Source organism: Acomys russatus, chromosome 7 (genome assembly GCF_903995435.1).
Source record: "Acomys russatus chromosome 7, mAcoRus1.1, whole genome shotgun sequence".
In the NCBI taxonomy this organism is placed as follows: Eukaryota; Metazoa; Chordata; class Mammalia; order Rodentia; family Muridae; genus Acomys; species Acomys russatus.
The window spans coordinates 22,542,845-22,569,903 of record NC_067143.1 but is presented as its reverse complement, the minus strand read 5'-3'; the positions used below and the strand labels follow the sequence as shown (position 1 = coordinate 22,569,903).

Below are 27,059 nucleotides of genomic sequence, written 5' to 3'. Positions count from 1 at the left end.
CGGAGCCGTGGTGGGCCCAGGCTGGTCCTGGAGGCGGCAGGGGCCGCGACGCCGCCAGCCCGCCACGCCCAGGGAGGCGCCCAGGCCTTCATCAAGTGACCAGTATCCCTTCCAGGAGTACACGGTCCTTCAGAGGGAAGCGCGCTCCAGCCTGTAGCCCCGGCGCCAAGCCGCCGTCATCTCCTTCCTGTGCCGGGTGATCTGTCTCCTCACCCACCCGGAAAAACATAGTCCGCCCCTCATGTCCTTGTGGAACAGCGCTGGCTGTTCAGAAGGCCAGACTCTCTTTGCCTGTACCCTTGTCTTGCCCATGCCAAACCCTTCAGGACCCATCGAGAGGAGAAACCAGCCCTTTTAGGAGACCTCGAGAGAGAGAGAAGAAAGAGAGGAAGCCGAGAGGAAGGGAGAGGCGAGGCCCGCGGAGGGACACCAGGGCATCCGCGCAGTGCGCACGCGCGCCGCGAAGAACGAGTTCCGGTCTGGCCGAGGCCTGACTCCTAAAAATAGCCCCGGTGTGGGGATCCGTGCGCGGATGTCCCGGCGAGTCCCGGGCTGAAGGAGGCGGCTCCGGGCGGCGCGGAGTGCTGTGGCGGGCCGGGCCGGGGCTGCGGCGTGTGCGCGCCCGCCGGCGATAGCGGACACTCGGTGAGGTTGCCGCGGGCGGCGGGGATGTGGCAGCGGCTGGGAAAGGGGTCGGGCCGCGCTGAGGTGGGGGCGCTGGGGTGAGGAGGGGGGGGGTGCGGCGCGGCCGAGGAGCGGTGCCCGCGGGGCTCTGGGGACCGCGGGGGGTGGTGGTGGCGGGAAGCTGGGCGCGGGGCTACCGGGCCCCTCGGGAAAACAGAGGGGCGCGGCGCCGCGCGGTGGGGGCGGGGTGCCCCGGGGCGGGCCCGGGGGCTGCGGGCGCGGCGGCGGGGGGCCGTCGTGGGCCGTCTCCCCGTGCGCGCCCGCTCCGGGGCCCCCGCCGCGACGCACTGCTCCTCCCTGAAAGTTGACGGAGTTCCCAAGGGGACGCGAAGCCGCTCGGTCCATTCCTCTAGCTTCGCGAACCTGGGGGTCTGTCCGCACGGTGGACCTCCAGTGCGGGGTGGTGGTGGTGGCGCTCGGTCCTGTGGTCGCACTTGAAGCCCCCCCTTCTGGTTCTGGGGAGGAAGGTAGGGTCTGAACTCTCCCGTGGGGATGTCGGTGGCAGGGAGTGTGTCTGGGGTTAGCCCGGGCGTCGGCCGGGCTCCGAGCACCTGCGGGTGCGGGGAAAGATTTGGGGAGCAGGGGCTGCTGAAGGGACCCGCTCCCTGTCCTCTGCAGGCCAGTAGATCCCGCCGCTCAGTGGGCGCGTGGTGAGATGGAAACTTTGCCTTTGGGTTTCGATGTCATGTCTTTTTTGGAGTGTTGAGGATTAAAGATTGGTGATAATGCAGATAAGTTTGGGAGAGGTGAGCATTTCTGAATTAGCATTTCCTCCCTCTCTCTGGGAAAGTGTAACTATCAGATTCTTGCTCAGATCTGAAATAGGTCCCTGGGCTCTGAAGCTCCTGTCATGATCCAGTAGGGAACCGAGTGTAGATAGAATACAACATAGAGTTAACCTGTGTGTTAGTTTACTATATGAAACTGGGATTCCAGAAACTGCAATTAGAAAGACCTGCTGTGATGTGTTGACAACTGCATACATATTTAAGAACTAACATTGTATAACAGTTTTCAAGTTTGTAGCGCATTGTGTTTCCCTTATGTCTTGTATCATCCAGTACTGTACGGCAATGAGGTTCTCTAAGGCAGTAATTAGGTGTATATTACACAAGAGTACTTTCCCTTTAAGAATCCAGCTGCGTTGTTTTGGCAACTGCTAAGTAGTCTAGTTGTCAGTTTTAAAATCTATGTTACCTTGGCAGAACTTGAGCAGTCTGTGGAAAAGGTAAACAAAGTAGTGTGTTTTTTTTTTCCAAACACACTAAAATGACATTTCTTTTAATGTGAATTTAGGAAATGAGGATGAAGCAACTATTAAGCTACTATGACATTTGTATATGCACTTTTGTCTTGTTTTCGTATATTTTTGGAGAGCTCCGACTCTCTATATTTTTTCATGTAATTGACAACTTTTAGGGATACGTGCTAGCCCAAAGATGAGTTAAGTTTTAGTAAATGTAATAAGTCCGTATGTTGTATAAGACAGTAAAATTAGCATTTGCTGTGGATTCATTGAACTGGAATTACTTTAAATTCTCAGTGCATATTGTTGCAAAAGTTGAGAGAATAACATTAAAACAGTGAAAGTACTTTGAAGAGCTAAACCTGGCTGTTTCCATGCTTGCAGACTATATTGATAATTCTTATTGCAAGAGTGTTTTCGAAGAGATTTATGTACTAAAACAGTCAGTGCTTGTGAAGAACAGTGCTCTCTTTAAATACAACTATACTTACCATTTCCTTCAATTCATACTGTTGCTACATAATAAAATCATAGCCTTTCATGAAGCTAAAATTGCACTTAGTTCATCCTATAAGATTTTAAATGAAGAATTGGAGAGTGACCAAAGAAAGAAATAGCTTTCTGAGGCTTAAGAATGATTGTAATGTCAGCATGTTGAATTGTGCCATAAGAATAACTTAATTCTCTATATAGTTTTTATGTTTTGACAACAGGTATATGTGGCAAAGGCTTTACTTTGTTTTGGTCTTGGTAAATGTGATTGGAAATACAGTTTTTAAAATGTTGAGTTGTTCCAAATGCTGATTCTGCATTTTTTCACTACAGCTTTGTATTTGAAGGTGAAGTTTGCTAGTGTAGTTAAAACTTAGTAGATTGGGTTATGTATGACTTAGGAGGGGCCCGCAATCAAATTAGTTTTGGGAAAGTACCATGTTTGGAAAATCATCAGTTTTCCTCTTGCATCTTTTAGTCTGGTACGAAGAGGAATTTATTGTAGCATACAGTGATGAAAATGTTCTGAGGCATTTAAATTTAAAGCATTCTGTTTTATCATATCATACCTCCCCTTTAAAGATAAGCTCACGGTTCATAGGAGTGTTACAAAGTCTAGTGTAAGCCTTTTATCGTGAAGGGGCAGTGAGAATACTGTTTTGTGTGTTGGAAGTGATCACTATTGCCTTTTCCCAAGATTGCAAAGATTTGTAAATGTGGTCTTTATAAGCTGAGAAGTGAACACCTTCTCCAGTTTAAGTAGTTAAAGAAGAGTAAATAGGGAAATTGGGTGAATTTTTAAGATAGATAATCTTGTGCAAAGATTCTGATTTGTAAACCATGAAGGAAGGCTGTTTAATTTCTTAAATCAGATTGTGATTTAGATGCTAACTTTACTACTGAACAACATCAGAAAACGGAAAGGAATTGTGCTACCTGTCCCATGGCATAAAATTTAAACAAGATGAGTTCATAGCTTACTGCTTGAGCCTTGATGTTCAAAAATGTAACTCAAGTCTCCCTCCTTCCTCACTTGCTTTCATGTATCTTTTCCTAGGACAATTATGTCTGGATGCTAGGGTGAGAATGCTTAGTGTTTGTGACACAAAGCACTCGGTACAGGAGAATTCTCATGTTATTTTGATATTTTGACGAAATATCCCAGTGTCAGTTTGTTCTTAGATCATACATAAAATGTTTACTTGGTGGTTTTACTTTAGACTTTTGATCTGCGATTGTGACTTGCTTAGTCTCACTCTCCACCAATTTTTTTAGAATTAGATTTGAATATAAGTGATTTTCCAATTCTTAAGTGAATTGTGTGTTATGAGAGTTCTTTTCAAGATACGGTTTTTAACATTTGAATTTAGGAAAACAGTATTTGTTTAGCCTACTCGGAATAAATATACATGAAATAGCTTTTCATTAGCTAAATGACTTCATCTGTATTTAGTTTATCTGTGTACCATACGATAAATGCACTTTATTATAATTAAGTAGTATAAACTCATTAGTTAATTAGAAAGTCTTACATTCTAGCATAGGATCTGTGCTGGCATTAATTTAATAAGTACTTTTATATTAATATTTTCATAGATTTTAGCAATATTTGTATTAACTGAATCTAGTTGATAAATATATTTTATTTTTAATATGGCATGTCTTAATAGTAAATGAAGGTAAGTCACAAATATCTAAGTTTAAAACATTAGACTTTGTGTGAGATGGAATACAAGGTGAAAATCAGACATCAATTACATTTTAAACAAACACCACTCAATGCATATTTATTCTTAAATGTCTGAGGACCAAACCCACGGCATCACTCATGTGAGGCAAATGCTCTATAGCCACGTCCAGCCCTTCGAAGAAGCACATCTTTTAATGGCTGTTTTGAATTAATGTTAGTTTTATTTTCTAAAGCAGAAATACAGACATTGTAGATTTTAAAAATCCATACATTTTTTTATGCTTTGAGAAATATTTTCAGTAATGGATAGTGAGTTTGTGTTATATGAGCTGGTCTTTTTCCCTTGCTGCTTTTTTGTGACTAACAGCATGCATGTACAGTTTGACTTAGGTTTGTTAGAGATATAGCTCTTTGTGACTCTTGGAGCAAAGAGTTACTTTTTAGCCTGGCAAGGTGTTGCACACCTTTAATCCCAGCACTTGGGAGGCAGAATCAGGGATTGCTCTGGACAGCCAGGGTGACATAGAAACCCTGTCTTGAAAAACCAAAAACCAAACCAAAACAAAAGAATTACTTTTTATTTGACCTGCTAAGATAACTTGTAACTTGGGCTTACTAAAAACAAGGTACTCTGTTTGGCGTTGCATAATGCTGTATTTGCCTGTCTCACCTTTGGTCCTTACTCCCAGAAGTTTATTTAGAATTGTATTTCTAAAATTCAGACTATTATGCCAGTTCTCTCTTTTTAAAATTTTATTTTGTATGTATTTTGCCTCTCTCTATATATACCACATCTACCTTGTATTCTCAGAAGTTGAAGAGAGTGTATGATCCTCTGGAATTGGTGTTAAGGATGGTTGTTTGCCACTATGTGGATGCTGGGGACAGAAACAGATCCTCTGCAAGAGCAATCAGTATGTTTAACAACTGATCCATCTCCAACTCTACTTGCCAGTTTGCTTGAAACCAAAAACAGAAACAAAAACTTTGAAGGCATGTGAAAGATCAGCGGAGGGGCTATAGGGCGAGGTTAAGAGATTGCCCTCTAAAATCAGACTGTTAAGTGAGAACAGTCGCTCCTAGCTGTCCTCTGTCTGAGGCTCCTTCATTGTGTAGACTACAGATCCTAACATGGGCTCCGTAGAGCTGTAGAGGTGTGAGGATGGCAGAGTGACTGGTCACATAGCATGCAGGAACTTCTCCTGTACTGTAACTTTCCTGCTACTGTGGCTGCTGTTGTTAGTCCATGGCTCACCTAATAAGATCGGTCCATTTCCAAAGTCTTTCCAGACACACTGCCAGCTGTTAACCTTTGGTTTCTCTGCCTTAGCTGAGACTAGCGGTGTGCTCTTACTGAAATAGCCATCTGTCTTCAAGGTGATGATTCCTCCCTTTTAACTTTCTAGCTTAGAATCTTTCTGAGCTTGCTGTCTATTTAGACATCCAGTTAGACTCTTAATACAGTAGGGCTAGAATAGAGCTAGATTTTCCTCTGCACTGTTCTTTTTTCTTAATTGTCTTCTTCCTCTTTCTCTTCCTCTTCCTTCTTTTATTTCTGCTAGTCTTCCCTAACTTAGTATATTACTTTATTCAAACCAGAAATTATTATAATCTTGTTTCTCAAATCTGATTCATTCACAAGTCTTTGTGATTTATCTTCAGCACATCTTTTAGTCTCTATTGCTTCTTCACTGGAAATTATCATTGTCTTTTATTCCAGGAGCCTCATATGAGCACTCCCACTTTTGAAACAAGCCTAGGCTGGTCTTGAACTTGCTCTGTAGCTGAGGATGACCTTGAGTTCATCCTTGAGGATAATCCTCCAGCTTCCATTCCTCAAGTGCTTGGAACTCAAGGCAGACATCTGGAGGCAGGAGCTGAAGCAGAAACCATGGAGAAATGCTGCTCACTGCCTTGCTGTCCATGGCTTGCTCAGATTGCTTTTGTTTGTTTTTCCAGGACCAGGTTTCTCTGTAGCCTTGGCTATCCTGGAGCTTGCCCTGCAGACCAGGCTGGCCCTCCAACTCACAGAGATCCATCTGCCTCTGCCTCCCGAGTGGTGGGATTAAAGTTGTGCACCACCACCACCTGGCCCAGCCTGCTTTCTTATACAGTGTTTGAACACCTGTCCAGGTGTGGCACCACTTGTAGTGGGCTGGGCCCCCCCACATTAGCCATTAATCAAGAAATACTAAAAAGATTTGCTCATAGGACAATCTGATGGAGGCATATGCTCAATTGATGTTCTTTCTCTTTCAGTGCCAAATTGCAGCCGCCTCCCACTCCCCCCCCCCCCCAAAAAAAAGAAAACTTAACCAGGACACTCACCCCATGGATTATTTCCTTTAAGATACTTCTAAATTTGTGTCATTTTATTTCTTCAGTTGTTGTTGTATTTGTGGTCTTTCTCCATTATCTGAATATGAACTTCACAAAAGCAGAAAAGTCTTGTCAGTATTAACTGTGTACTGCCTGCACTTGGAAGATACTGAGCATTGGAATGAGTGTTTCTGTATCATTGTTCACGTTTTCTCCAGTGATTGAAATGCTCATAGAATTACTAAACTACTTATCCTTTAAGTCCTAACTCAGTTGTTATCTTGTCTGTGATTCCAGTTTTAATCTCTGTTGATGAGTTTTCTCTCCTGTTCTTGTATGCTTTCCAGAGCTCTGGATACATACATTATTTGCAGAATAAATCTCATTTTGTGATGTTGTAACTGATGCCATTCTCTTCTGCTAGATCAGGGACCAGCTCACCTATGGTCTGTATTCACCATCCTACTGATAAGGAGTGACGTCTTAAGGAAATGTTGAAGTGGAAGTTGGTAGCTCTAATAAACTGAAATAACCAACAACCCATTTACTCAACTCAGATTAAAAAAATTACTTTCTAGATCATAAATCCTAACATACCTTTTCTGTATTATCAAATTTTCATCAGCATTAAAAAGGAATTTGAAAGCTCCTGAGGATTAGTGGCGTTTCTTGGGAGTAAGTTTGCCTTCTCATAGGGTAAGGGTAGCCCTGATGTCTGAAGGCTGTATTTATTTCTGTTTTGAAATGGCAATCTTGTGATCCCTTACCAGTACAGAGTCTTCCTGCACCCATTCCCTTCAGCTCACCCAGCTAGTTTCACATACTGTTTCAGAAAGGCTCCAGGTTAACACAACATTCAAGAAACATACTACCAGTTCACCTGTATGGTTAAGGAAAAATTCGAAACTTGTGGCCAGTACTGGGACCCTACTGGTCTTTAGTAGCAGTGAATATTATTCCACATGATAAACAGTTGACATAAAAGTGGACTTTTGCAAATTGGCTACTACTTCAACATACCATTTGTTTTGATACTGAAGACCTTTTGTTAATGCTGGTCAATTTGCTCACATGGATTATGAAAGGGAGTGAAGAAGATGGAAGTTAATGTTATTTTTTTCTTTCAGATATGTCCTACTTTTCCAAATGTGAAATTTTAGTATTGACAGAAGACTTAGGAATATTATTTTGGAAAGAATTCCAGCTTTGAGAAAGTAAAGAGTGATGCAGTGAACCTCCCATATACCTACCACTAATGTTGGTCAGTTGTCAACATTTGCCACATTTGCTTTCACTTTCTATGCTGTCACTCTTTGTGTTTGCAAAATGATCACAGATTCTAGAAACGTTACTACTTTATTTACAGTTTGAAGCTCCCTGATTCCATCTTCTGGGGGATGCCAGGGAATGCGTGTTTGTTTGGCTAAGATCAGAAACACAGCTAAGACCAAACGTACGGTGCCTGTACAGTAATGGCTGGAAATGCTCCATGATTGTGTGCTTGCATTGCTAACAAGGAAACCACGTAAGGACCATATACCATTATCATACACTATTCTGTAATGTCGGGAACCTGCTGTGTAGCTAGCTGTTCCTTTCCTCTTTTTTCTCCCTCACTCCCTCCGTCCCTCCCTCTCTCCCTCCCTCCCTCCCTTTTTCTCTCTTTCCATTATTTTTATTATTGAATTGTTGGAGAGTAAGCTATGCACCTTGTGATCCTTTCCTCCTACATGCTTCATCTAGTACTTCTTAATACCTGGGACACATTCTTCTCCCAGAACCACTGTATGGTGGGTGTAAGATAGTCTCCAGTTGTGCTAGTAATACTTTAATAACATTTTAAAAATTATGTGTTATATTTAGTTGTCATAGCTCTTGCATTGTTGAAATCTGAAAGAGTTCTTTAACCATTGTGGTTTTCCCTTAACATTGGTAGTTTTAAAGAGGCGAGGCCTTTGTTTTGGTAGGATTGTCTGTCGATTAAGATTTGTTCTTTTGCTTCTTCTTAATTACATTCAGTAATGTCCTTGTGGCATAATCCCATGGTAAGTGGTGACACACGCTCACCACACCTGGAGGTTCTTTGGTGTCAGACTGATGATGTTGGTCTGTTTGCTTGATTGCTTAGTGGAAGCTTTACTTGCTGGTGCTTTCCATTATAAAAGGTGTCACTATCTCCTTTGTTGTGGCAGCATCTGTTTCAGTTTACCTCAGAATGTTCAGGTGATGGTTTTGGTGTTCCTTAATGATTCTTGCCTGAGTCAGGCACCTGAGGCACATAGTGACTGCAAAATGGTTTTTCTATCACCCTTTTTGTTTGTTTGGTTTTTTGTTCTTATTGTTATTGTGTTTACACAGTGGATATTCCATTCTATTGTAACGGGATTTTCTTTCTCAGCTGTTTCTTTGATACCAGTATGAATTCATGGCTTCTTTTTTTCCCTTTAATAACATAGACTATTCTCTAGTATTGTCCGTACTCATTTTGTTTCAAACTAACCTACATTTAGTCAGTGGTAACTCTTTGGCTTAACTCATTGCTTATTTTGATATATTCTCTTTTATTTTTGGATCACTTCCTTATTTTGTAGAACAATAGGATAGTCTGGGCTAATTTTAGGATTTTCTTGCTGCTATTCTAGAATGCCATAAAATGATTATTTTTATTAAAAATTATTTTATGAGTGTTTCACCTTCATGTATGTCTTTGTATCACTTGAGTTTCTGGTGTCCACAGAGGCCAGAAGAGAGCCTTGGACTCCCTGGATCTGGAGTTACAGACAATTGTGAACCGTTATGTGAGTACTAGGAATTGAACCAGGGCCTCTGGTGGAGCAGACAGTGCTGAGCCATCCTTTCAGCCACATCTCTCCTTCCTCCCTTTCAGTATAAAGAAACCAAGAATTGGGCAGTAGATACTTCAGAATTGTATTGTTTTAGGTCTCTTTAACCTGTCAAGCTAAATAATGCTGAGTTTATGTTGGTAGATTGTAATTTGTCTTTACATTCCTAAAGTTTGTATGAAGAAAGTCCCCCCTCCACCATTAAATCCAGGGGCCTGTGCATACCAGGTCTGCTGTCATGAAAGCTAAATACCCAACCCTTTATAATGTCAACAGTCTCAAACAGTGCATGATTCTTTGCACCTGACTCTTCAGTGCTTGATCCTTGTTTTTCAGATTATGTTTTGAGCTTCATGGGAGTAGGCATCCTATTTCATAAATCTTCATATGCTTAAATGAGTGTATTTTATAATATTTTGAGCATGGTGGTTAGTCATGTGTTTATAATATGTAATCAGTGATTTACTGTCACATGTCAAAATTAATACTCTGATGTTTGCTGTTTTAATTTTTTTGGATCTATTCTTTTAAGTGAGTCACTAAATTATGTGTCTAGTTTTATAGCTTTATTATAGAATAAATGTTAAACTAGATTTTTCACGTTTAAATATCTAATTCTTGTGATTAAAATATATAATTAATGATTACCAATGTATAATCTTGACATTGTTGCTTTGTAATATTTTGTTCTTTATCAAATAATAATTTTTGTAGGCATCACTTTATAAAATGATACTAGATCTACATATTTATTGGGCATCTTATAAAACCGCAGTGTGTAACTATAAAAACCAGGATCGTAATAGTGATATGGTACCATTACATTATTAAGTTTTATCAATTTGTCTTTTAATAACTTTTCTGTTCTAGGATACCACTCCACTGCATTTGTTTGTTATGTCTCTTTAGTCTCCTTAATCTATCTTCATTATTTCCTTGTCCTTAAGACTTTAGTGCTTTTAAGGAGTACTGTCACTATTTTGTAGATTGCCCTGCCACATTGGTTTCACTGATGGCTTCCCTCAGATTGGGGATTTGGCTTTTTTTTTTTTTTTTTGACTATTGTCACTGAAGTATTGGTATTCTATCAGGAGGTATGTTCTGTATCCGGAGTATGAGTGTTGTATTACTGATGTTGATCTGCTTCCTCAATTAAGGTAGTGTCAGCTGTCTTTTTTGTGAAGTCAGAGTTTTTTCTTTATAATTGATACACATTTTCAGGGAGATATTTTGATGCTCTGCTAATTTCCAGTATCTCTTCACACTCTCATCCATTCATTTTAACATCTATGAGTGGGACTTCCAGCACTATTTACCACCATGGATTTTATCTACTTGTGATTTCATAGTTTCTTTGACACTTAACCATTTATTAATTCACAGCCTTCTGCAATGAAGAGGTGTTCCTTGTCCTTCACGTACATGTTGATTCATTTTTATCCATACAGACTTAAAGAAGCCCATATTATTTTATTGGTTATATTCTGATGTTGCTGTGGACCACATTGATCAGATTGTTCTGGTTTGACCACTAACGAGCTCCTCCCTTGTTCCCTTGTTCCCTCGCTGCTTCTGACATGCCCCTATCCTTTCTGAACTTGACAAGAACCTCTACCTTCATTATTATCTCTGCTTAGCTACCTACCCACCCGTCTGTCTGTCTGTCCATCCTTCCATTTCCCCATCTCAACCCTAGAAACACATTTTCTAGAGATCCCTTCCTTCACTTCTTGTTTCTGAGGATGGCGATCAGAAACCCAGACCGTGCTGGGCAGTGGTGCTGCTCACCTTTAACCCCACCACTGGTGAGGTATAAGGAGGAAGAACTCTGTGAGTTTGGGGCAGGATGGCAACATAGAGAAATCCTGTTGCAAACAAACAAAACACAAAAACAAAATAAATAAAGACACAACCCAGAACTGGATAGTGACGTATTCATGGCCAGAGTGAATTTATTTGCGCTTCCCCTTCCCTCCTCTCTCTCTCTCTTTACTTTGTTCTTCTCTCCCTTTCTTCTTCTTCAGCAGATGGTGCTAAAAATGTATGTGTGCTGACTCACATGTGTACACATATCCAGTCAGTTTTGTAACATAGTATGAGAGAACCATATAGGTCCATAGGATCAAAGAGGTTAGGGAAGCAACACTCAGAAACTTTGCCAGTGACACATTAAAAGAAAGAATAAGTAATACAATTTCAACTATGTCACTTAAGTAATGCATAAGTACATATTAAATGTGGCATTTTACAATGAAAATAATTTGCTCATGTGAATGAATGTCCCAAGTATGGTAGCGTGTGAGTTACTATGAAATGGTAGGAGGATTACAGAAATCAGATAAAATAACTCTAGATATGGATGGACGTGTCTCATAAGATGTGTGGTGATGAGCTGGGTGTAGTGGCACATGCCTGATCTTCAGAGTGAGTTCCAGGACATCTGGGACTGTCACACAGAGAAACCCTGCCTCAAAAAACAAACAAAACAAAAAAGATGTGTGGAAAACTGTTGTAGCTCTGCTGAGCCAGTTTACCCTGTTCCATCTTGTTAGTTGTGCTGCACTTCTGCAGTGATTTGTAGTTCTTCCTTTTTTTCCAGCCTAAATTTAGCTCTTTCCTTGATTTCTATGTATAGTTATTTACTTGTTTTTAATTTTAGATTTTTGATTCAGGGTGGCTTGTTTACATATCTCAATCCTGTTGGCAGTCAGGGTTTAGTCACTTTTTCCTTCTCTGAGGTGATTGTTGTGGGTTGAGAAGGTATTCCCCATTTGATACATACCAAATCCTGTTTTGTGATTTTTTCTGGACTTGAGTTTAAAATTGCTCATGTTTTGAGGGAATGTACAGTACTCATAGGTTAGTAATTTCCTCTACTGTCAATGTGGAGCTGCTAAGGAATTTAAATTTTTTTTGTCTGTTTTAGTGGTTGGAGAAGGTTGTAAGAAGGTTCTTTAGTCTTCTACAACTACAAATTTTCCCATTTTTTATTTTTTTTTTATTATACAACTGTCAATGATACTTTTCCCCCTACATTTTTGCCCTTGTCCCTTTGAGAGCTGTATTTTAGAATTTCTTTTTATATGGCACCTAGATTCTTAAGTGACTCCTATTCCTTCAGAACAACAGGATTTTGGAATTCTTCCTTATCTGTTCTAATCTGCCCAGACACTATTCCAATATTTCAGATTTAGAGTAGCTTTTCTGTGTCTGATGTTCGTTCAGAATGGCCCTCAGGCTCTTTCCCACAAAGCCTTGTGTTGGCGTCCAGTGTGTAACAGCTCCAGAAACCAAGTGCAGGGCTTGATTCATTCATAGATGTTCTGCAGTGATGTCATCGGTGTCCTCAAGTTATCGCTTGTGGTTTTTCCTAAAAATTAAATAGAATATTTTAGAGTAAGTTATACTACCACCATTGGACTCTGAAATCTCTTCAGGTCAATTGCTATGAAGCTTTTAGGGAGAGACCTTCCTCTGATGAGGTAGCTAGAGGCTCTAGAGTGTTTTGGAGGAGAAATAAACAAATGAAAACTAAATATGCTGGCCTCTTTCTAATGTGCATGCTAGTTCTGGATTATTGTTGGATCATAATGTTTTTTTTTTTTTTTCCTGAAAAGCAAGGCTGTTAATTTAAAGGCTTATGTCCATACGAATACCTTGAGAATACTTTGCTTTTACTAATATGTGAGTTATAGGGCCTGATGTATTCAGCCAAGCAGTCCCTGTGATACTTTTTATTCTGATAGCAATCTTTTCTGTCATTTTCTGAAAAGGTAACTGCTGATGTTAAATCTTTGAAAATCAAGTTATACTGTTCGTTCCACCTTTCCGCCCTCCCTTGGGGGGTTTCCTTAGTTTTTTCAGTTTTGACCATTGTATGTTGTTTCTAATCTATAATATGAATTAAAAGCTTTTGCTGCTAGTGACTATTTGAGAATGATCCACCTGGCTTTTGAATGCGATTTAAATAAAATCAATATATATTTCCATATCTTGGTCCACTTAAAAGCTTTCATGTCTTTTTCATAGTTTCCATAAGTATTAAGCAGCTCTCATGGCTAGCTGTGTACTGAACAGGTATTCTTGTGAGATTTGCTTACTATTTCTTCTGCAGTCTGAACACATCCTTTGTGGACTATGTGGACACGTGATACATGAAGTAGAACCCAGCTCCAGTGCCTAGTTTCAGATCCGTGTCCACTGGAAAAGGCACATCTTGCATTTATTTCTTAAATATTATTCATTTGGAGGAACACGTGCCAAAATTAATACTTTTTATTTAACCCCTGGTCAAACTTCTTTTATTTTGGCTGACATCTGAAGCTCCCCAAGGTAATTTGTTTTGATTTTCTTTCCCCAACCTCATTCTTTTCATGGATTCTATTCTTTACCCCTTTCTGCTACCTTAACTATTACTCTAGTAGTGTTGATTTAAAATAGAAACATACATGATATAGTTCTTTATTACTAAGAGGTAGTGTCTTAGGAAGGGTAAACTTTTAATTACCATGGTGTATTGATAAATGTCATTGTAATTCTTAGACATAATGATGGGTTGCAGAGTTCAGGAAGGAGAGGTGTGCAGGTGATGGACTGTTTCATGAGGCGTTGATATTTGAGCTGGAGAGAAAGTTCGTTTGTTTGTTTTTTTAGTTGAACATGTATAAAGGTGTTTTGCATAAAGAGATTTTGAATAAGAGAGTTAAAATTGAAAGCCAGAGGTGTATATAGTACACATTTTTGTTAGAATGGAAGATTTTTCAGATACAGAAGATCATAAGGTAGAAAAACCTTGAGACTAGATTGTAGGTACACACAAAGGCCTGAATATTGAGTATTGGATTGTTTTGTTTTTGTTTTTTTGGTTTTTCGAGACAGGGTTTCTCTGTTTTCTTGGCTATCCTGGACTCGCTTTATAGACCAGGCTGGCCTTGAACTCACAGCAATCTGCCTGCCTCGGCCTCCTGAGTGCTGGGATTAAAGGCATGCACCACCACGCCCAGCTTGATTTTGTTGTTATGGTGAAGAAATTGAATTGGAAATGGTGAGTTTCCTTTAATATACTCATAATGAATAAAGATACTAATGCTTGTCCTTCTATATCAGCAGAGCTTTGTTTCTTAAAGAATTAGTGCTTAGTGTAACTTTTTACACATCATAGTGCTAGGCTCATTTTTTGTCTAATAGAAGTAGATATATGTATCATTGAAGTGGAAGACATAGGCAAAGGCTATATTTTTCTTTTTCTTCCCTCTGTTCTACTGTCTTCGTAATCCCCTTTCTAGCCACACCTTATCATGCACATCTTTTTCTTTTCTTTATTTTTTTAAGCTTCTCAGAGTTGAATGGCCTTCATGATATGAGTTGTGGATCATGTGTGTTCTCTGTTGATAGCTCAACCTTTTGAAAGTTGTAAATGAAATATAGTATGTACTCTTGTGAGACTGTCTAATCATTTGCATTTTATCTATGAATGTGTTGGGCCACATTCATAGTTTTTCTGGTATGCATTGAGGCCACAGATCAGACACTTCTACAAGTTATCTGCCTCCCACTACCCTCATCAGATTGTTTTTTCAATTTATCCATGTTTACTGTTAATAAGTAGTATGTTCCAGTTTGTCTAGGTTGCATTTTCTACATTAACTTTTGATGGATATTTTGGTTGTTTCAAGTTTGAGGCTGAATTATGAGTAAAACCTGAACATTTGAATGAACACAAGTCTTTATGCAGACATATGCTTTCATTTTCATGGGAAAATACCAGTGAGTAGGATTCCGGGTCACACAACTGGTTTCCAGTGTAATTGTACGGTTTTACCATCTCACCAGCAATGGGTGAAAGTTCTGGTTTCCTTGTTATTTTTACCAACATGTACTGTCAGTCTTTGAAGGCGAACCATTTTATTGAGTATATCTGTGTGTTATGCTGTACCTTAAAATTGCATATCCTTAATGATTTATAATACTTAACATTTTTCATTTACTTGCTGTCTATTCATGTCTTTAGTGAAATGTCTCTCAAACGTTTGGCCTATTTTAAGTTGGTTTCTTTTGTGTTTTTATATAAAAGATCTTTATAGTTTCATGATAGGCTGGGCTTGACACATACCTGGATTCCAAGTGCTTTGGAGGCTGAGGTCGATGGCTTCGGCTACATTGTGAGACCCTGTTTCATAACAAACAAGAAAGTCAAACAAGAAGCAAGAACAGTTCTGGATAAAAAGCCTTTTTCTGAGTTGTCTCTATTGTATTATGAATTAAAAAAAATATTTCTTTCAAAGAGCAGGTTTGAATTTTGCTTTACTTAGTGTTTTCATTTAGGGTACCTGTTTTTTTGTACATGATCTGACAAATATGTCTTTTAGCAGAATTAAAAAAAAATTAAGGCATGTGAAATATATACCCTTTTTATTATTCTCATGCATACACGAGCACACGCATGCATGCACACACGCATGCTGTGGCTCAATGGACAACCTGCAGGAGTTGGTTCTTTCCTTCTACTTTATTGCTACTTTATTGGACTCAGGTTGTCAGGCTTGACAGCAGAGAGCCTTTACCTGATGAACCATATCACTGGCCCCTAGTTAGTAGGATTTTTCTTTTAAGTTTTTTTTTTTTTTTTTTTTTAGATTTATTTATTTATTTATTATGTATACAGTGCTCTGCCTGCACTGCCTGCATGTACATCTGCAGGCCAGAAGAGGGCATCAGATCACATTATAGATGGTTGTGAGCCACCATGTGGTTGCTGGGAACTGAACTCAGGACCTCTGGAAGAGCAGTCAGTGTTCTTAACCTCTGAGCCATCCCTCCAGCCCGCAAGTTAGTAGAATTTTGTCTTGTGTTAATTATGGAAGTTTTATTACCTACCTTTACATATAAGTTCATGATTCATTTTGAATCAATGTCCATACATCTGTTTGTCCAAGTATCATTTGTTCCTGAGATTTTTCTTTCCTTGGTACTTTTGTTGAAGATGAGATGACTCTGTGTATGTGTTTAATTACAAGAGCATACTGTATTACATTGTCTTAAAATCAGGTAAAGTCCTCCTATCTTTGTTATTCATGAAATTGTTTCAGGGTTGTGCTTTTGTTTTGTTTTAGTTTTTCAAGACAGGGTTTCTCTGGGTAGCCTTGGCTATCCTGGACTCAACTTTGTAGAACAGGCTGGCCTCAAACTCTCAGAGATCTGCTTGCCTCTGCCTCCCAAGTGCTGGGATTAAAGATGTGCGCCACCACACCTGGTTTTGGTTGTGTTATTTTTAACTCTGACTGACCTAGTAACTGGCAAAAGCAACATAGAGGAGGGAGGATTTGTTTTGGCTCATGGTTTGTGGCCCAGTGGTGTGGAAGGTATGGTGGCCAGAGTGACTCTGAGCTGTGGTATTAAGGAGAGTGTGAGGCTGCTTGCTCACTTCTGGGGAGATCAGAAAGGAGAGATGGGGCAGGCAGCATGGCTATAAACCTCAAAGCCTAACCTCCACATACCTACTTCCTCCTGTTAGGCCTTGCCCAAATGTTCTACAGCATCCTAAAACAGCACCACCAACTGGGGGCAAGTGTTCAAACACACGAGCCTGTGGGAGCCTTCTGCATTCAACCATAGCATTTGTGTTATCAGTGTTGAATTGCCATGCCAGTTGTTTTTGAGACATGAACTCTGTCACCTTTGCTGGCCTTGAGCTCACAGAAATCCTCGTGCTGCCTCCAAAGTGCTGTGATTAAAGGTGTGTACTGCAATACTTGGCACCATGTCAGTTTCTCTTTTTCTTTTTCTCAGAGACAGTGTTTTTCTGTGTAGCCCTGGCTGTTCTCAATCTCACAGCAATCCACCCACCTGCCACTGAGCACTGGGATTAAAGGTGTGCATTACCACTGCCTCACCCGTGTTAGTATTTATACTAATGTTTGTTGGGATTTTGATCACAACTATGTTGAAATTGTAGATAATTTGGGGAGAATCTGTCATAACTGTTTTGAATATTCAGATGAATGAGCATGGCATCTCCATTTATTTTAGAACTTCCTTAGTTGTTTTTTTTAATAACATTTCTTAGTATTCACCATGTTAGTCTTACACATGTATTGTTCTTTGTCCTTAAATGTATTACTTTTGAGGCAAAAATAAATGGCATTTAAACATTTTTAATTTTGGGCCTGGAAAGGTGGCTCAGAGATTAGGAACACACACTGTTATGTAGATGATCCAAGTTGGGTTACCAGGTCCCATACTGGGTGGCTCATAGCCACCTTATCTCCAGCTCTAGGAGCCCCTAGCCTACTGGCACCTTTGCTTACATGCACAAACCTACACCAGACACATACATAAAACTAAAAAAAATAAAATCTTAAACAATTTTTAAATTTTGTGTTTGCTCTTATTAGTATATAAAATGAAGTCCATTTTGGGCTTATGTCCTACTCTTGCAAGATTTACTTTTTAGTTTTAGTCACTTTATTATAATCTTATAGCATTTTCTGTATATGTTGCCATGTTAGGCGAGCAGAGAAGCTATTTTACAGTCTGGATGTGTTTTCCTTGCACTATTGTAGTGGTTAGGACCCCTACCAAATGGTGACTAGAAACGAGGAGAGTAGACATCACTGCTTTGTTGCTAATTTTAAAGGAGGCCCATCTCTCCCATCAAGGATGGTAAGTTGTAGGTTTCCTATCGGTGCTCTTTCTGGATGAAGAAGTTACCACTGCATCTCTAGTTTGCTAAGAATTCCACTACTCCCGTTGTGAGCGAGTCTGTTGTGAGTACATAGCTTTCAATACATGCATTGAAATTAAGTGAGTGGGTTGTTTTTTTTTTTTTAAACTACTGGACCAACCCTGTGTCCTTGACACACACCTTACTTATATTATGTTCCTTTTTCATATATTGATTAGATTTGCCCTGATAGTTTTGGAAAAAACCTTTGCATATGTACACATCAGTAATGTTAGTATATAGTTTCTTTTTCTTTTCTCTTTGCTTCATTTTTATATGATGGTTATTTATGTTGGTCTTCAATTATTACATTATTAAATTACTAAGAGAGATTGTATAATAATGACATGAAATCTTTAGATGCTTAAAGAACTCACTAATTTACTGGGTCTATTTGGATCTGGAATTTTCTCTGTTGTAAATGCCTTTTGATTACATTTAAAACAATTTTTTTTATTGGAGTTGAGGTTAGTAATGTAGCTTGTTTGGTATTGCTGTGATAATACATGTTTCAAGGAATTTTCTCTGCCTCATTTAAGTTGTCAAATTTATTGGCACCAACTTGTCCTTAATACGCTTTTCATGTTTGAAGAATTTGTAGAAATATGCTTTTTCAATTAAAAAAGTTAATAGTGGTTTGTTTCTTCTTTATTCCTAACTAGTGTAGCTAGGAGTTATCAAGGAACCAGTCACCTTCCTGTTACTGACTTCACATATATTTGTCGTCATGTACTCCAGCAGCTTCCACTGTTATCATCTCCTTAGTTCTGCTTTGACATATTACTTTTCTTAGTTTATGCTGATAATTTAGAATGCTAATAGTAACCTTCGTTCTTTTCTAGCACTCAGAAGTTGTAACTTCCAAGTGTTTTTAACTTTACTTTATAACCTGATGGTTTAGTTATAACCATGGTTATAACTGAACATGGTTCAGTATGTTTTACATTTTTCTTGTTATTCTTTGACTTGTATATTATCTAGAACTGTATATACTTATATTTGGAAAACTGCCTCTGACTTTTTATTATTAATATTTATTTTAATTAGTTTCTAGTCAGAAAAAATTTTCTGTGTGAGTTCAGTCCTTATACATGCTATAATCTTTTTTATGTTTGTGTTGAATGTACCAGGAGACATATGCACTTGAATATTTTTTTATGTGGTTGGTTGTAGTGCTCAGTTAATCCCAGTTGGTTTATAGTATTACTAATGGGTAGATATCTTTACTAAGTTTTCTGTCTACTAATTTATTGTAGAACTTGAATCTTGAATTGAAGTTGGGGTTTATCTACTTTTTGTTTGCTTGCTTCGTGTATGTTGAAACTCTACTGGCTGCATAAACATTTATAATTATTTTGTGTTTTTGAAAAGCTGACACTGAGTATTATGAAATGTGATTTTTATTTCTGGTTATTATTCTATTTCCTGTCTTCAGTGGAAATCAGGTGGATGACCTAATTAAATTTCTTTCTGTTACTCTATCCTACCCATTGCCGGCTCAGTCCTATTTAAACCTCACTTTAGATCCTTGCTGCAAGTTCCAAGTTGTGTGGTCTTCTTCCCTCCCCCCCTCCCTTCTCTTTCCTTTCTTTCTTTTTGTTTTTGTTTTTTGTTTTTGTTTTGTGAAAGGGTTTCTCTGTGTAACAGAGCTCTGGCTGTCCTGGAACTTTGTAGACCAGGCTAGCCTCAAACTCACAGAGATCCACCTGCCTCTACCTCCCAAGTGTGGGGCTACAGGCGTGCATCACCATTCCCAGCTGTGGGCTCTATTGCTGCATGGGTTGCCAAAGCATCCTCACAGGTGTGATTGATTTACTAGAGCAGCCTACAAAATTCAGGGGCCCTTTCTTTTTGTTTACCTGTGGTACGTGTTGAACATTTTTTATCAAATATTTCAGATTTTAGATTTTTTAATATTTCATGATATTTGTATGAATGTAAGGTAGTATCTTGGGGAATGAGATACTATTCTGAACATAGAAGTCAGTTATGTTTAATACTTGTTTGCAATTACAGATTTTATACAGTATTTTTTTTAAGATTTATTTTTATTATTATGCATACAGTGTTCTGCCTGCATGCACACCCTCAGGCCAGTAGAGGGCATCACATCACTTTACAGATGGTTGTAAATCACTGTATGGTTGCTGAGAATTGAACTCAGGACCTGTGGAAGAGCAGGTGCTGCTCCTAACCTTTGAGCCATCTCTCTAGCCCTTTAAAAAAAAATCTATTTATTTATTATTTATATAGTATTCTGCCTACATGTGTGCCTGCACTCCAGAAGAGGGCACCATATCTCATATAAATAGTTGTGAGCTACCATGTGGTTGCTGGGAATTGAACTCAGGACCTTTGGAAGAACAGCCAGTGCTCTTAACCTCTGAGCCATCTCTCCAGCTCAGTATTTTAAATATACCCATATTATTAATTCAGCCTGTTATGGGCTTCTGGAGTCATGCCAGTACTCAAAATGTCTGATTTTAAGTATTTAAATTGGGTTCTAGTCTGAATTGCAGAGAATACAGATGAACTGCCAGAGAGAAGAGATGCAGAGAGTAAGGTATGTGGATAGACACAGAGAGCTCTCTGGACATGCTATCCTCCAGACCCCGGTGTATCTAGTAGTCCTTTGGGTTTTTAGAAGATTTCGTTACTTAGGCATGATTTATTGCATTCTTTAGTTGTTGGTGACCAACTAATCCTTTAGCCTTCTTCTAATCATCCGTTGGTAAATGGGAGAAAATAAAATTGTAGTATATTTTCTGATTATTTTAATCATGAGTTGGTCTGTTTTGGGGGACAAGTCACATCTAGAAGCTACCCAAGTAGCCCCAAGTCACCAGTCATCTCATTATAAAAAGATCATTATCACTCTAGAGATTCCAAGAAGTGAAATTAGGCTGAGAGCTGAGACCAAAGAACAGAGATCACATATTTATTTCTTAGTCTACCACAGTGTCATTCCTATTCATGTCATTAGCCTATATTGTCTTGTATAGTTTAAAATTTTCAACTTGTTTATTCAGCTAAGGCATTGACTGAAATGTGACTTTACATGGCCATCGGAATCCTCCCTCAATGTGCACCTTGGTGTCACCACTTTACTAGTTGTATTACTTTAGAGGTTGCTTCTTTATTATTTCATTTCTTCTTAAGGATAAAAATAGGACACTAATGACTTTTTTGGCCTTTGATCAGTTAATATATGTCAAGTTCTTAGTGTACTGATTTATTTATCGTAACAGTTACTGTGTTGCAGTTGTTGTATTAGGTCCTCCCTGAGCATCTTTGCAATTTCAGCTCCTTCCCTCCAACAGTACTTCCTTCGCTGCTATTGTTTTCTTATTAGGGGTTTTCCATTAACCTACCACATTTATTACTTATCTATCTCATGTATGTCCTTTTCCACTAAGACATAAGTTCTTTGAACTTAAAAATTTATGGAATACGTTAGAGTCTCAGTAAACATACTTTGAACATTTTGGATTATGTGCCAGATATTGACTTGCTGCTAAAAATATAAAGATAAGTGGTGTGCAAAGATCTTTAAAATGCATGTACAGTATAATAGTAGAGGGTTTATACTTGCAAAACTTTAATACTTTTGCTCATTTGAAGTGATGGTAATTGTAAGGTTTCCTAGGGTTGGTCTGGCTGATGATGGTATCATTGAACTGAACATGTATTTGATCCCTGTAAGAGACAAAGGAGAAGGCCATTTCCTGGAAGATGTACAAGTGTATAGTTACAGAGCTTCATATTTTAGGCAGTGAATATAGTCCCAGTAAGGACAATATAGATGAATGGACAGTGGAAGGAGATAGGGCTAGCAATTTACAGAGGTGTAGGTTATTTTATTCTCAGCTAGAAGAGACCATGAGTTTTGGACATTCAGTTAATTTCTTTGTTTTGTTCTGCTTTTTTGTTTTTCCATCCACCTACTTCTGCCTCCTGAGTGCTGGATTAAAGGCTTTTACCATCACCACTGGCTTTCAGTTAGATATTCTATGATGACTGTCTACAGCACTAAACTAAAATTCGAAGTTAGTTTTTGAAAGTGTTTTTTATTATAGATCATTGTAAAGGAATGATAAAAACTTGATTTTTAATATTGCCTTTAGAAATTATTTGAGAAATATGATCAAAACATGAGTAAGAACAGTTTTTCTATAAAATTGAAGAGCAAATTTTTATATCAGTATATGTGTCATGATGCATTTAAAATTTTAATTTAGTCAGTTACTTACTGTAAAAGAAGCTGCTAAACTTCTATCTTCACTGCGACACACAAAGCATATATTAAAAATAACTTTAGATGGTGGACCCATAAAAATATCACACCAAATGACTGGATTAAATTTGAGGAATTTATTTTCTGTATTTTAATACAATCAGGTTAAAAGCCCAAAGTATCCTCAGAAAACAAGCTTCTTACTACCTTTGCCAAGAAAAAGAGGCTTCTTTATGTGTCTGAGTGTTTGATACTTAACTTGTGAATGTAAAAATATCATTTGGCAGTTTGTGTGATTCCTTTAAAAGATGTGTTCCTTTCAAAATAGAAACAAAAATCATGAATTCACAACAATTAAAACTGCTGGATTAGATTCTTGACACTTGATTTCTTCAGAGACATGATCCACTTTCATTAGATAAAGTAGACTTACTTGGGGATTAGTTGAACTGCCTAAGCCAGCACGTCTGTGTCACTGTTAACAGTGTTGATCCTGGTAAGGTGGGGTGAGAAGTGGGGTGTGATCTAACCATTTCCCCATTTTACTCAGATGCTCTGCAACTGTCTCCAGACACAAATGTCTGTCAGGATTGAGATGTTCTTTATGCATGTAGATGTGTGGTTTTTAAAAATTGAGCTGAATTGTTGAAAGCAGTGTTTTCTATTCATTTTTGCCCTTTTATATTTACTATCTTATTTTCTGTTCACTCTTGAGCACAGCTGGTGGAAGGATAAGTATGCACCTTACATTGAAGCAGAGACACATTGTAGGGTGATTCAAACGCCTCTAGTGCGTTTTCTTTTTAAAACTCAGCACAACATTTTGAACACTTTTAAGCCAGTTTTTTTTAATTGCAGTTAATGAGTTCAATAAGCTGTATACACAGTGCAGTTAATATAAAGATGCTATATGACAGAGAATTGGAAAGTAGGACTGGGAGATAGTTTTGAATCACATGCTACAATTAATACTGAGCATTTAAGCAATATTTCCTGAAAAACTGGGTGTGACATTAGACACGCTTTATTGGCTGGCATTTTATTAGCTAAGTAAAACAAATGCCTTTTGCCACTTGAACTTTGCGTCATTCAGCAAGTATTTTTAGAGCTATCTACCATGAATGGTATTGAGTATCGGAATTTTATAATAATAAAATGTGTGTTTAACTCTCTGAGAGTCAAGAATAATAACCCAGCTCCTTTCTTTATACTTTTTTCTTCCTTAAGGAATTGCATCTTGTGGAAAAGGAACAAGGAAGAATTTTCTACAAGCATCAAATGTAAGAGTAATAGATGTTTAGTAAGATTTTTTTTTCCTTTTACCGTGTTATGAAATGTAACCACTCTGAGACATTTCCTAAAAATTAAGCTATTTTTGTGACTTTGGATGGCAATAGTTGTAGAGTTTATCTGAGGGATTAGTTTAGATCAATTTTGCAAATTTGTAAGATTTCACTGAAATACATAATATTGAACACAATAAATATCAAGTTTTCTTATTTTCTCTGGCCTTCCTAGATAACCTGAAACTTTTCCCATGTGCTTCAATGTAAAATGTTAATTAATATATTAGTTTTTACATGAAAATACCAGTCTTTATTAGAACATTCTAATTTCATCTGGTTATAAATAGGAAAAATAAAATAAGGTTAAAGGACATGAATTAAATAATATAAGGAAAGGTTTTCAAGTAAAAAGTCAAAGGAGCCGGGTGTGGTGGCACACGCCTTTAATCCCAGCACTCAGGAGGCAGAGGCAGGTAGATTGCTGTGAGTTCGAGGCCAGCCTGGTCTACAAAGTGAATCCAGGACAGCCAAGGCTACACAAAGCGACCCCATCTAGAAAAAAGGAAAAGAAAAAAAAAAAAAAAAAAAAAAAAAAAGTCTAAGGAACTTTAGCCATGCCTCAGAAGTGAAGGTCAAAGACAAAAAAGGAACACATCTTATGAGCTGTTTAGAGGATTTTATGTGGCTTTGAAGTTGTTGCCTTCATGAGCCCATGTTTACAAAGGTATGAACTAAGTTATTTTGGTCATATTGGCCTAAGTGCTTGCAATAAGTTAGTAAGATATATAGTGCTCAGATGTTTTCATCAGTAAAAACCTCATCTGAAATTTTTTAATTTAAGGTAGAAGAGACATAAACTATACAATACAAGATAATATAAAAGTAAGTAATTTTGAAGCATTAATAGGGCTTGAACCTAGTAGTCACATTAGTAAAATCTTGGAGAAGGTATGTTAGTTGTGGGCTTTTTTCTCCCTTTGTTTTTGTTTTCTTTGTCATTTCAAGAATACTTTTGCAGCTGGGCATAGTGACACACCTTAATTCTACCAGTAGGGAAGCTGAGGCAAGAAGATCAGAAGGTCCTTGCCAGTCTTGTCTACATGAGACCCTGCCTTAAGGACAGAACTTTTGCTATTTAACAGTCTTAAGGTGTTCTTTTTTTTTTTTTTTTTCTTTAGTCAAATGGCAGAAAGAATTGGTTTTTATGTTGTAGGCATATCACTTTCTTATGGCTATAAATTAATGATTCTTTTATTATAGTCTGACTGCAGAACAGCTCATCCAGTGATAATTGTTGGTCTAAGAAACAAGAGAGGACATGCTTGTTATTGCAACTGACATAAAGTACCCTTCATGCTGAGTTTCTTACACGCAAGGGATGATAATAATAACATCCAGTTCGCATCTGAAATATAAACCTGTGTAATTGTTTGTAAATCTTTGAATTTAAGATTTATCATGTGTTTTATAGACTGCTCAAAGTTTAGTGACATGAAACTCCCGTAGGAATGTAGTCATTTTTTTGTCTATGCTGAAAGTGTGACTTCAGTTGTTATAATTAGAGTCTTAAAGTTACAGTCAGTGGTCTCCCACTTTCTCCATCTGGCTTACAGGGTAGAGTGTCTTATTTATAACCACATTTCTGTGCTGAATGGGCTGTATTTGGATTGGGATTAGCTTAGGAGTTACAAAAATATTTATTAGATGGGAAATGCTTTAAAGATACATACATATACTGACTTGAGAACCTCAGATTAGGAGTTTTTCTTCTAATTCTGAATAGAAATTAGAGGTTTTTCATGGGGATTGACAAACGTTTTAAAAATGGTTTCTCGCCTCATACCTTTGAATATTTTTGAACTGTTGCATTTAGATTTGCCATCAGTTTTGAGTTCTTTTTGTATAAAATGTGAAATAAAGGTTGAGGCTCATTTCCTTGAATATGGGTACCATATTTTTCCAGCAACTTTTTAAAGGAAGACTGTTTTCCCCTGTTGAATTATTTTGATAGTTTTGATAAAACTCAGCTCACTATTATATGTGGACCCTTTCTGGATTTTGCTCTAGTCTCTTGATTTGGTATTCTTATGATAATGCTGCACTATCTTGATTATTGTAGCTTTACAGTAACTATTAAAGCAAGTAATATTAGTTGGATGTAGTGGTACATACCTTTAATCCCAGTCAAGGCCAGCCTGGTCTACAGAGGTGGACTCCAGTACAGCCAGGGCTGCATAACGAGACTCTTACTAAAAAACAAACAAATAAACAAACACCAAAAAGTAATATTACTTCCCAGCTTTGGTATTTGATTTCAAAATCATTTTCTCTACTCTGCTCCCCCCCCTCGCAAAGGTCTTAGACCTAGTTATTTCATTAATCTCTTAACTTTTTAAAATGCTATTGTTGGTTTTTAACAGCTCGTTGCTGATAGCACTGAAGTACACTTGATACATGTGTAAGATTTTGTAATTTGTCCTTCTGTAAACTTGGTGTTAGAAGACTTATAATTGGGCACTAGCCCAAAAGGCATGGCCCATGAAAGTCTTCACTTACCAGGAGATTGGGATAGATGTGAGGATATCCTACTGGGACTCTAGGTAAAAGAAATACAGGAGATGGGGAAATTAAAGGATCCAGAGGGTCCTGGAAACCTACAAGAAGAACATTGTGATGAGTGGCTCGGGGTCCAGAGGGGTCTACTCAAACTATTGCACTAACCAAGGACAATACAAGTAGTAAACATCGAATCCCTACTCTGATCTACCCAGTGGACAGGACATTCTCCACAGTTATGTGGAGAGCAGGGACTGACTCTGACATGAACTCTGATGCCCCATATTTGACCACCTCTCCTTGGTGGGGAGGCCTGGTAGCACCCAGAGAAAGAATAAGCAGGATACCAAGATGAGACTCGATAGCCTGTGACCGTATAGTGGGGGAGGAGGTCCCCCTTGGTCTTAGACCTAGGGGAGGGGAATAGGGTGAAAGCGGGAGAGATGGAGAAACAGGAAGATACAAGTGATGGGGTAACAATTGAGTTGTAATCTGAATAAATTAATTAAATAAAAAAATGAATTTAAAAAAAGAAGATGCCTTAGAGTCCTTGGGATATTCTGTGTAGACCATCTTTTCTCTGGTAAAGATTATTGCTTCCTTTTAATTTATAAGTCTGTTTCTTTTGCTTTTTTTTTTTTTCTGAGACAGGGTTTCTCTGTGTATCCTTGGCCATCCTGGACTCACTTTATAGACCAGGCTGGCCTCGAACTCACAGCGATCCACCTGCCTCTGCCTCCTGAGTGCTGGGATTAAAGGCGTGCGCCACCACGCCCGGCTTCTTCTGCATTCTTTATTTCATTGACTAGCTATCCCAGTGCGTTGTAGAGTGGAGATGGTGAGAAGGCCCACCCTTGCTGACCATAGGTAGAACACCTTCAGCCTTTCACCAGCTCCTGCTGATCATTCTTTTCTTAATGTCAGTGGGTGGTAGAGTTTTGTTAGCTGTTTTTTGTTTGTTTGCTTTTAATTTATTTAAATGATATT

The 27,059-nt window shown here is 38.5% G+C and overlaps 1 protein-coding gene across 1 annotated transcript in view; it reads left to right on the top strand.

Moving 5' to 3' along the window:
• Positions 1 to 550: 550 nt before the first annotated feature.
• Positions 551 to 27,059, top strand: part of Mef2a (myocyte enhancer factor 2A) — a 110,711-nt gene continuing 84,202 nt past the window's right edge. Inside the window, 1 exon segment of the mRNA XM_051148703.1 lies at positions 551 to 645. The gene's annotated coding sequence lies outside the window, so the exon portion shown is untranslated.